This window comes from Hemiscyllium ocellatum, chromosome 26, assembly GCF_020745735.1.
Source record: "Hemiscyllium ocellatum isolate sHemOce1 chromosome 26, sHemOce1.pat.X.cur, whole genome shotgun sequence".
NCBI lineage: Eukaryota > Metazoa > Chordata > Chondrichthyes > Orectolobiformes > Hemiscylliidae > Hemiscyllium > Hemiscyllium ocellatum.
Window position 1 is genome coordinate 2,507,076 of NC_083426.1, and position 11,300 is coordinate 2,518,375.

The following is an 11,300-nucleotide window of genomic DNA, read 5'->3' on the forward strand; positions in this document are numbered from 1 at the left end:
AACAGTGTTAACCACTGAGCCACTGTGTCACCCCCACACTGTATTGTACTGAGGGAGTGTCTTACTCTGCAAGCTATTATTTTGCATCTCACTGAGAAAAGTTCTGTCAAAGTTTTTCATCTTGCATTCGTCAGGTCCATTGCAAGAATAACCATGTAAAGGGGTACAACATTTTATATTTTTTGGCAAGAGAATCAATCAGCATCTCTGTACAACTTACAATGTTCTACACTAGTATTCCTACAAAAAGGACATTCCCGATGACCGGGGAGTTCGGAACCAAGGGTCACAGTCTAAGGATATGGGATAAGTCTTCTTGGATTGACATGAGCAGGAAGTTTGTGTCTTCCCCAGTGAAGACAGATCCAAATTACCTATTTAACTCTTTTGCCATTTCCTTTTTCCCCATAATAAGTTCACCCATTTCTGTCTTCAAGGGCCCAATTTTAGTCTTAAACATATTTTTTCTTTTCACATCCCCAAAAAAGCATTTACTATCCTTCTTTATATTTTTGGTCAGTTTGCCTTCGTACCTCATTTTCTTTCTGCATATTGCCTTTTTAGTTATCCTCTGTTGCTCTTTAAAAGTTTCCCAGTCCTCCCGGCTTCCTACTTATTTTTGCTATGTTATACTTCTTCTCTTTTATCTTTATACAGTCCTTAACTTCCCTCGTCAGCCACGGCCACCCCTGCCTCTCCTTAGGCTCTTTCTTCCTTTTTGGAATGAACTGATCCTGCATCTTCTGCGTTATACCCAGAAATACCTGCCATTGTTGTTCCACTGCCATCCCTGCTGGGATATTGAACCATTGAACTCTGGCCAGCAGCTCTCTCACAGTTCCCTTTGTACAACAATATACAGACATCACTAAGAATGTCCCTAAGAATGACCTGATCAAACTTATGCCCAAGACTCTCAAACCCAGGGGCCAGAAACACAACAATCAAGCCAGGTTCTTGCTGCAGATTACTATAGTGCAGCCCCTGCTGCAAACAAAGCTGTCAAAGGGTGACGGTGTATTTGTTCTCAATGCCCACAATCTCAGTTGTATTACGCTTACAACAAGGGGAATGGTCATATCGAGGGAGTCAGGGTTGAGGACAGTTGTCTGATGGTGAGGACTGGCATTGAGGTGACCCGTGCTGCAAGGACGTTTAAATCAATGCTCACCAAATGTTGTCCCACTGCGAACCCAGTTCAAGGCTGGAAGATTGTTGTGATGCTCACAGAGAGACCTGTGGGAGGAGGTGAAGTGAAGGTGTGTGAGAGAGTGGGGTAAGGTGTCTGAAAGTGCAGGGTGAAAGTATCTGTGAGAGCAGGGGTCTATCTGTTTGAGTGTGGTGGGGGAGGGGGGAGATGGGGTAGGTGGGTGGGGGAGGGCGCTGTTTTTATAATAACCCCTCAAGACCCCTCCAGCAGCCATTGCTGCCTTGGATTTCCTGCCCTCATTTGGGGTCTGACCCCCACTTTGGGAAGTTCTGGTTTAATCACTGTGTAATATGTTGTAAACTGTGTGATTTGTACAGAACAGTTTTCCTAAAGGCAATGAGCAACAGTCTATGGGGATCATTTAATCTCGGAAATTGTAAAATAAACTTGGCAATTTTGACTTGATTGTGTTATTAATGTTGTGCAGGTTTTGTTCTGATTATGCATTTATTCCTAAAGTCTATGCATTCTGAATTTATACCATGTGGCTTTCTACAGATTGGAAAGTGGTAAATTTTGCAAAAAAAAAATAGCAAGCAACTCTCCAAAAGAGGGGTTTCACAAGCTTAAGGGAACAAGCAGCACATTGAACCAAAAAAATCAGTGAGGATTATCCGATGGGGAATGACAATCCAGCCTGCTCCAGCTTGTGGTAAACGATAAAGGAGAGCAACTCAATAAATACAAAGCATTTCTTCCACCTCTTTCTGTCTAAAAAATGCACAGTGATTGAGAATGATTGCATTTGAGGCATTCAGCTTGAAAATCCCATTCAGGCTTCGATAATTCACACTTTCTTTAGAAAGCTCAGCAGATGGAATTCACATGAATTACACATTCTGGTAATTGCCTGTATTTTTCTGTTGCTGAGCTCTTGCATTTGCATTGCAGAGTTAGGGCATAAAATTTAGGAGGAGGTGACTCAACCCTTCAAGTCTGCTCTGTCATTCAATAAAATGGGAGCATGGGGCAGGGGCTGGAAAAAAAATTGCTCCTCCAACTCCTTATAGCCATGATTGCTAGAGGAACACACATTTAAGAGTTAAGGTTATTGGATGAGAATGATGAGAGACGACGTGAGGAAAAACATTTTCACACAGTGGGTGGGTGGGAGGAGGTCTGGAATTCACTGCCTGGGGTAATGATGTAGACAGAAAGCCTCAACTTGTTTGAAAGGGACAGGATCTTCACCTGAGCACTGTTGCCTGCAAGGGTATGGACCAGATAATGGAAGGTGGGGCAGAATGGGTAGCTAAGTTTTTTTTATCTTCAGCTAGCACAGACACAATGGGCTGAATGGCCTTTTCTGTGTAATTTCTGTATAGTTATGGAGTTCAGTGGAGAGGAGCAGAGGTATGCAAAGACCGGTCTGGGTGTTTCTCCACTTTGTTGGTTCCATGGTCTTCCCACAATTCCCTGAAAACAGTGACACGTTGCAGTGAAGAGCTTCATTCTCACCCTGGAAACCAGGTTGGGTGGACAGGTTGGCTCTTTAGGAGCTGCCAAAGGGTTAAAAGAGGAGATGGAAAGGCAGAGCTAGTTGTGATTGGGATAGATGTGGGAAGCTGATCCCAGGATCGCTCATGATCTGGCTGTATGTGGTCAGGCTTTGTTTTAATTCACTTGTGGGACATGGTGCCACTGGCTGAATTGTAGTGATCGTTACAACCAGATGGTTTGCTGGGCTATTTCAAAGGGCACATTACTGTGGATGTTGAGACACATATAGGCCAGACCAGGTAAGGATGGTAGATTTCCTTCCGTAGATGCATTAATGAACCAGATAGATTTTCCCCAAAAGTTGACAGTGCCCACCATTAGACTCTTAATTCCAGATTTTCACTGAAATCAAATCTCGTCGTCTACCATGGCAGCACTCAAACCCATGTCTCCAGAACCAGGGTGTCTGGATGAATAGTCTAACGATAATGCCAATAGACCATCACCTCCCCTTAAGGTAAATGTGGAAGCGACGCAGAGAAATTAGATTCTTGAAATCCCTGCAGCCAATGGGAAGAGATCTTGTTGAAGATGCTCGGACTGTTTTTGGATGCTAAGAATTGAACCAAGTGACACAATTACACAGAACGGGGGGGGGGGGGGGGTGCATGTGGTTGAATCTTTTAACCACTGAAGTCAGACTGAGATTGAGGGGTTAAAAGAGCCTCTCATGTAACATTGTTTCAATCTAATGAAGATATGTTTGAAGTTTATTAAGATTTTTTATCTAACTTGCTCATCCTGTCCAGTTTATGGAAAGCCCTTTGCCCTACTTTTAATAATTGTCTGAACTGAGATGTCCCCTTTTTCTTATAAACCCTTACGTTATCTCAAGAATGTGACTTAAAAGAAGTTCTGGAATTTACATATTGATGAACAAAAACCTGCAATCCATTCTAAAAGAGGAAAGACTTAACAGCAATCTAGGTGTGTTCAATATATCATTTTAATTGCATGACATTGTGATCTTTTGCTATAAATTCTGTGTCTGATGATCCTGCCTCACTAGTTACCCGATGAGGGAGCAGCGCTCCGAAAGCTAGAACTTCCAAATAAACCTGTTGGACTATAACCTGGTGTTGTGTGATATTTAACTTTGGCAGAATGTATTCGTTAAGTACGTCTCCTGGCACTAGGTGATGCTGTTGCATCTTCCCCATTCCTCAGCCTGGGTTTGTTACAGTATACTAACAGGAGGAGGCCATTCAGACCCTCAAGACTATTTCACCATTCAATGGGATCATGGTATGATCTGTATTTTAACCTCATTTATCCATCATTTGATCCATATTCCGTTCTACTGATATCCAGCAAAAATCCATCAAATCTCAGATTTATCATTATTAACCGTGCAGGCATCAATTAATTTGTGTCAGGAGAATGTTTCACAATTCTGCTAACCCTATGGTCAGAACTGTTATCTAACTTTTCTTCAACTGTCTCCTTGAAATAAATTCTCCAAATAGTGGAAAATGTTGCTGCCTATCTAACAATTGTTTTCAGAATCCATTAAGCAACTGTAGTGACAAAAAACCATTTGCCTTCTATTTCTAGGGGTTACAAGTCTAATTTATGTAGTCCCTCACCTTCAAATGTCACTGTATTGTTTCTAATGTTGCCCCTTAGGTCGCTTTTAAATCGTTTCCCTCTCACCCTAAACCTATGCCCTCTAGTTCTGGATTCCCACATCCCAGGACTACTCGACCTATCCGTGCCCCTCATGATTTTATAAACCTCTATGAGGTCACCCCTCAGCCTCCAAACAGTCCCACCTATTCAGCCTCTCCCTATAGCTCAAACCCTCCAACACTGGCAACGTCCCTGTAAATCTTTGCTGAATCCTTTCAGGTTTCATAGCAGGGAGACCAGAATTGAATGCAATATTTCAAGGGTGGCCTAACCAATGTCCTGTATAGCTACAACATGACCTCCTAGCTCCTGTACTCAATGTACTGACCAATAAAGGCAAGCGTCTTTATATTCCAGCCTGATATTTATAATAGTTAAAAGGATCGATCAGGATACCTTCTGGATGGCTTGGTGCTCTGAAGAAGAATCACTGGACTCAAAACATGAACTGTTTCTCTCTCAACAGGTGCTGCCAGACCCGCTGTGTTTTTCCAGCAATTTCTGTTTTTGTTGCATTTAGATAGTCCCTTTAATGGAGCAAAACATTCAAGATACTTCCAGAATTGTCACTAGACAAAAGTTGCTGCTGAGACACAGTGAAGTAAGTTTAAGGTGTATCTCAAAAATGGTGAGCGAGATAGAGATGGCAGAGGATGAGGGGGGAATTGGAGAACTTTGAGCCCAGGCAAGTGAACAAAAATGGTGGAAGATGAAAATCTAAGAAGCCAGAAATGGTTTAGGACAGAATTCCGAGAGCAGTGAGTCTGAAGCAATGGAAATACTTGAAAATAACCATGAGAATTTTAAAATTGAGGTATAATTGGAAGCATCCAGCACAGGAATGATGAGTTGAATGCAATTCAATGTAATTTAGGAGATTGGCAACAGACTTTTTCTCCTTCCTGATCTGTCAATCTGAAATGATTGTCTTTACCTGTTTGCCAGTGTGCAGTGTCAGACAAGACTGGGGCTTTGTTTTGGACTGCAGGATATGGCAATGAGGTCAATGCAGAACCCTGGGGGAGAATGTTCCTAATTGGAAACCTCCTGATCCCAGCTGAGACCTCGAGCCATCAACCCAGCCACGGAAGAGTTTGGTGAAGGTTCTGGAACTATCCAGTCTTATCGTGGCCTACTCCACCCATTTCATCATTTACATTGTACGGTATGTGTATGGTGTCACAGGCTGAATGGCCTCTTCTGTGTGTTATGTCTCACAAGACAATTCTGGAAATATTTGTTGTTATTCTTTCATGGAATGTCAGAATCGCTGACTGGGTCAGTATGTCCCGAACTGCTCCTTGTGAAGGTGGGGGTGAGCTGCCTTCTTGCATCACTGCAGTCCATGTGCTGTGGGTAGACCCACAATGTCCCAGAGGGAGGGAATTCCAGGATTTTGATGCAGTGATAGTGAAGGAACAACAATATATTTCCATGTCAGGATGGTGAGTGGCTTGGAGGGGAACTTGCAGATGGTGGTGTTCCCATGTATCTGCTGTCTTCATCTTTTGAGTTGGAAGTGGTCATAGGTTTGGAAGGTGCTACCTAAGGAGCTTCGGTGAGGTGCTGCATTGCATCTTGTAGATGGTACATTACTGCTACTGAGCATCAGTGGTGGAGGGAGGGGATGTTTGTGGATGTGGTGCCAATCAAGTGAGCTGGTTTGTCCTGGATGGTGTTGAGCTTCTTGAGTGTTGTTGGAGCTGCACCCATCCAAGGGCAAGTGGAGAGTATTCCATTGCACTCCTGGTGCCTTGTAGATGGTGGACAGGCTTTGGGGAGACAGGAGGTAAATTGGTCACCGCAGGATTCCTGTTTTACCACAACAGCAACTATACTTCAAAACATGTTTAATTTGCTTTGAAATGGTTTCAAGCTTCCGGACTCACATATTTCCCTTATTCTACATTCAAGTTTTTTTTCCCCCAAGGTATTATTGTGGTAATGGAATCAAACTATTCACGTGAAAGCTGCAGACAATCCACACGGATTGTCATTTCGAAGTTAGTGCTTCCAAATAAACCTGTTGGACTATAACCTGGTGTTGTGTGATTTTTAACTTAATCCACATCGAGTACTGGATATACCAAGCACAGCAAACTGTGCATAGGATGCACCAGGACATCCTCATTGGAAAGAATTTCTAAAGTAGGTGTTGGGCCCGGAATACAAATGTGAAGGTGTACAGACTCTTTTAGGTATGTGTCCTGAATTCCAAAAGCAGCATGTTGGCAGAACAGCAGTTGCAGGGAAAGCACACTGTATCAGACACTTAAACATATTCTTTCTGAATTTGTAATACTGACACAGTGCCAATATATTTTACTGTCTGTCACACCAAGTTCTACTTCCCTATCATCACTGTGCTCATTGTCTGACACCAGCTCCCCAGTCAAGCAACACTTTGATTTTAAAAATAGAAATTGCTGGAAAAGCTCAGCAGGTCGGGCAGCGTCTGTGTTCTGAGGAAGGGGTCACTCAACCTGAAATATTAACTCTGATTTCTCTCCACAGATGCTGAGCTTTTCCAGCAATTTCTATTTTTGTCTCTGATGTAGAGCATCTGCAGTTCTGTTGGTTTTTACTTTGATTTTAAACTTTTAATCCTTATCTTCAAATCTCTTCAAGGACTCACTCCTCCCTGTCTCTGTAACTTCCTCGGAGCACACACGCCTCCAAGATTAGCTCCTGTAATTCAGGCCTCTTTAGCATCTCTGATTTTAATCACTCTGATGTTGGCAGGCTGGCCTTCAGCTGCCTGGATTCTTAATCTCTGGAATTCCCTCCCTAAACTTTGCTGCCTCTCTCTCCAGTTAAACAGGACCCTGCTCATCTGAAATACAGTGTAAAGTATTAATCTTCTTATTGAAGGAAGGAAGCAAATTCATTGGAGACTAATCCCTGGAGTAGGCAGGTTGTCTAACTGAGGATTGGTTGGACAGACCGGGCCTGTATCTGCTGGAGGTTAGAGGATTGAGAAGAAATTTGGTTGATATTCAATATCTAGAGATGTCTTGACAAGACAGTTGTGAAAAGGATGATTCCTCTTCTGAGAGAATCTAGAACTAGAGAACACTGTCTGAAGAACCCCTTTTTTAAGACAGAGCAGGAGATTGTTTTGTTACAGAGAGTCTGATTCTTTCCCTCAAAAAGTAATGGAAGCAGAGTCCTGGTGTATTTTTTTTGAGGCTGTGATGACATATTCTTTATTTAAATCAGAGTGGTGCTGGAACAGCACAGCAGGTCAGTCAGCATCCCAGGAGCAGGAAAATCGATATTTCAGGCAAAAGCCCTTTATCATCTCCTTGTGATATATTCTTTGATAAGCAAGAGAGCAGGGTGAAAGGTTACTGGGCGCAGGCAGGAATGTGCAGCAATCAGGATCAGGCTTGATCTTATTGAATAGTGGAGCAGGCCTGAAAGGTCTGTTCCTGTTTCTATTCCACTCGATGCTGGATCAGAGCAAGCTGTAATTCACATCAAGCACTCTCCTAAACTGGAATAAGATTGATTGAATTCACTGAGGGGCATCATGACAGATATCACCCAAATCTGAAATCACTACACTGTGGCACACCGCTTCACAATGAGCTGATATAATACTGAAATCAGCAAGTTGTGAGACACAAAGATAACTGAATGAATTGAAAGGACTTACAACTGGAGCTGGAGGTGAAAACTCCAGTATTCCTTTTCTAAACTGCCTAATGTCTTGATAGAGTCAGGAAAATGTTTAACTTCTATGTCCTGATCAAATAGAGAAACAGGCTTGATAGGCCAAATTAGAACAGAACCCTTACAATATGGAAACAGGCCATTCAGCCCAAGAAATCCACTCTCCGCTACACCTCTCATAGCTAACCCCCACATCCCTGAACACTATGGACAATTTAGCATGGCCAATCCTCCCGAATCTGCACATGTTTGGACTGTGGGAGGAAACCAGAGCACCCAGAAGAAACCCACACAGACACAGGGAGAATGTGCAAACTCCACAGAGACCCAAGGCTGGGATTGAACCCAGGTCCCTACTGCTGTAAGGCAGCAATGCTAGCCACTGAACCACTGTGCCACCCCCATTGTGGGATTATATCTTACGGTCCTGTAAACATAAATAGAAAGAAAGAAAGAGGTTGAGACAGGTCAACAAAGGTCAAGCAGTGGATGTGGAGCATATTGACTTCAGCAAGGCATTTGATAAGGTTCCCTAACGTAGGCTCATTCATAAAGTCAGGGAGTATGGGATACAGGGAGATTTGGCTATCTGGATTCAGAATTGGCTGGCTGACAGAAGGCAGAGAGTGGTTGTAGATGGAAAGTATTCTGTCTGGAGGTCAGTGGTGAGTGGGGTCGCGCAGGGCTCTGTTTTTGGGCCTCTGCTCTTTGTAGTTTTTATAAATGACTTGGGTGAGAAAGTTGAGGGGTGGGCTGGTAAATTTGCAGATAACACAAAGGTTGGAGGTGCCGTTGATAGTATCGAGGGCTATTGCAGGCTGCAGCGTGACATAGACAGGATGCAGAGCTGGGCTGAGAAATGGCAGATGGAGTTCAACCTGGATAAATGCAAAGTGATGCATTTTGGAAGGTCAAACTCGAACGCTGAATATAGAATTAAAGACAGGATGCTTGGCTGTGTGGAGGAACAGAGGGATCTGGGTGTGCAAGTACATAGATCCCTCAAAGTTGCCACCCAAGTGGATAGAGTTGTTAAGAAAGCATATGGTGTTTTGGCTTTCATTAACAGGGGGATCGAGTTTAAGAGCCGTGAGGTTTTGCTGCAGCTCTACAAGACCCTGGTGAGGCCACACTTGATTAGATTAGATTACTTACAGTGTGGAAACAGGCCCGTCAGCCCAACAAATCCACACCGACCCGCCGAAGTGCAACCCACCCAGACCCATTCCCCTACATTTACCCCTTCACTTAACACTACAGGCAATGTAGCATGGCTAATTCACCTAACCTGCACATTTTTGGACTGTGGGAGGAAACCAGAGCAAACCCACGCAGACACGGGGAGAATGTGCAAACTCCACAAAGTCAGTCGTCTGAGGTGGGAATTGAACCCGGGTCTCTGGCGCTGTGAGGCAGCAGTGCTAACCACCGTTCCACCGTGCCACTTGGAATGTTGTGTCCAGTTCTGGTCGCCCTACTATAGGAAAGATACAGAGGCTTTGGAGAGGGTGCAAAGAAGGTTTACCAGGATGCTGCCTGGACTGGAGGGCTTGCCTTATGAAGAGAGATTGACTAAGCTCAGACTCTTCTCTCGAGAGAGATAGAAGGAGGAAGAGAGGTGACCTGATTGAGGTATACAAGGTAATGAGAGGAATAGATAGAGTCAATAACCAGAGACTTTTCCCCAAGGCAGGATTGACTGGTAGGACTGATATAGAGGAGACATCAGAGGTAGGTTCTTTACAGCAGAGAGTTGTGAATGTATGGAATGCATTGCCAGCGGTGGTGGTGGAAGCAGAGTCATTAGGGACATTTAAGCGACTGCTGGACATGCACATGGATAGCAGTGAGTTGAGGGGTAGGTTAGGTTATTATATTTTACATGAGGATTAATCCTCGGCACAACATCGTGGGCCAAAGGGCCTCTTCTGTGCTGTACTTTTCTATGTGTTATGACTAATCATTGCAAATCAATCTTGTGGCGCTTTAATAAGTTGTAGCTTTGATAATCAGTGATGGGTCAGTGTGGTTTGGGGAATGATGAAGGTACAGTCCCACTCCCAGACAGAAGGAAGCGCTCCGCGCTGTGAGGAGATGCAGCTTGTGCAGTGAATGGGAAGGACTGGGTTTCCCAGGCTGACGGGAAGAAGGAGACGTCTCTTGTCCGAGAGCAGCGGCTTCTTATTCACGGAATTGGGTTTAAACAGGACACCCCCCCCCCCACCCCAGCAACTACCAAGCGTGTGCAGGCAGCGGAGGGGCTGGTTAGGATGTGAAAAAAGGCAGGGTGCAATCCCAACAAATCACAGCATCGCATGTGGGAACTGCACAGGGAGAGGCAGAAACTGCTAACAAAGTTGGAAAAAGTTCCTCAACTTGGACAAAAGGGAATGTCACTCTGGGGAGAGAGCGGAAAGTGTTCCTGAGGGTTTGAACCTAAAATGAATCCGAAGGAACGATTTCAAGGAGAAAGCTGCGCTTGAAGAAACCTCCAAAGTTTTGGTCTTTCGTGTTTCCTTCGGCCCAGGTCGGTGTGTGCTCCCGCTCTCTGACCTGAGCGGAACCTACAGGAGAAGCCGCTGGGGGAGAGTGAGTTCTTCACCTTCGGGGAAGGGAGTTCTGGGGGGGTTCACCCACCCCACCCCGAACCTGGCTCCATTTCCCAGGGACCGGGAGGGTCATCACTCCCTCCCCAAGACCCCTCCGCCCTGCCCAGAGCCCCCTCTGCATCAGGCTCGGCCTCTCCGGAGGGGAGCTGGAAATCCCTTGACGCTGTCTCCAACCTCTCCCTGCTCTGCACCGAGGGGGTAATGTTCGAACCTCAACTCCGGTCCTCATCACTGTCGGGTCGGATCGCCCGAGATCAAAACCTCGTCCATTCCCCTCTCTCTCAACCACACACACTCTCTCCCCCTCGCTCTCTCACACACACTCTCTCTCCCCCCCTCTCACACACACACACTCTCCCCCCCTCTCACACACACACACTCTCCCCCCCCTCTCACACACACACACTCTCTCCCCCTTTCTCTCTCACACACACACTCTCTCCCTGTCTCTCTCTCTCACACTCCGTCTCTCTTACACTCACATACACTCTCTCCCTCAGTCGCGCACACATTATTCCTGATGAAGGGCTTATGCTCGAAACGTCGAATTCTCTATTCCTGAGATGCTGCCTGGCCTGCTGTGCTTTGACCAGCAACACATTTGCAGCTGTGATCTCCAGCATCTGCAGACCTCATTTTTTACACACACATTCTCCCCCTCACACTCACTCACTCTC

At 45.0% G+C, this 11,300-nt stretch overlaps 1 protein-coding gene across 1 annotated transcript in view; it reads left to right on the forward strand.

The window, feature by feature from the left end:
• The first annotated feature begins 10,137 nt into the window (after positions 1 to 10,137).
• The window catches only part of srgap2 (SLIT-ROBO Rho GTPase activating protein 2), a 230,400-nt gene continuing 229,237 nt past the window's right edge, over positions 10,138 to 11,300 (forward strand). Inside the window, exon 1 of the mRNA XM_060845267.1 lies at positions 10,138 to 10,603. The gene's annotated coding sequence lies outside the window, so the exon portion shown is untranslated. The remainder of the gene's footprint in view (positions 10,604 to 11,300) is intronic.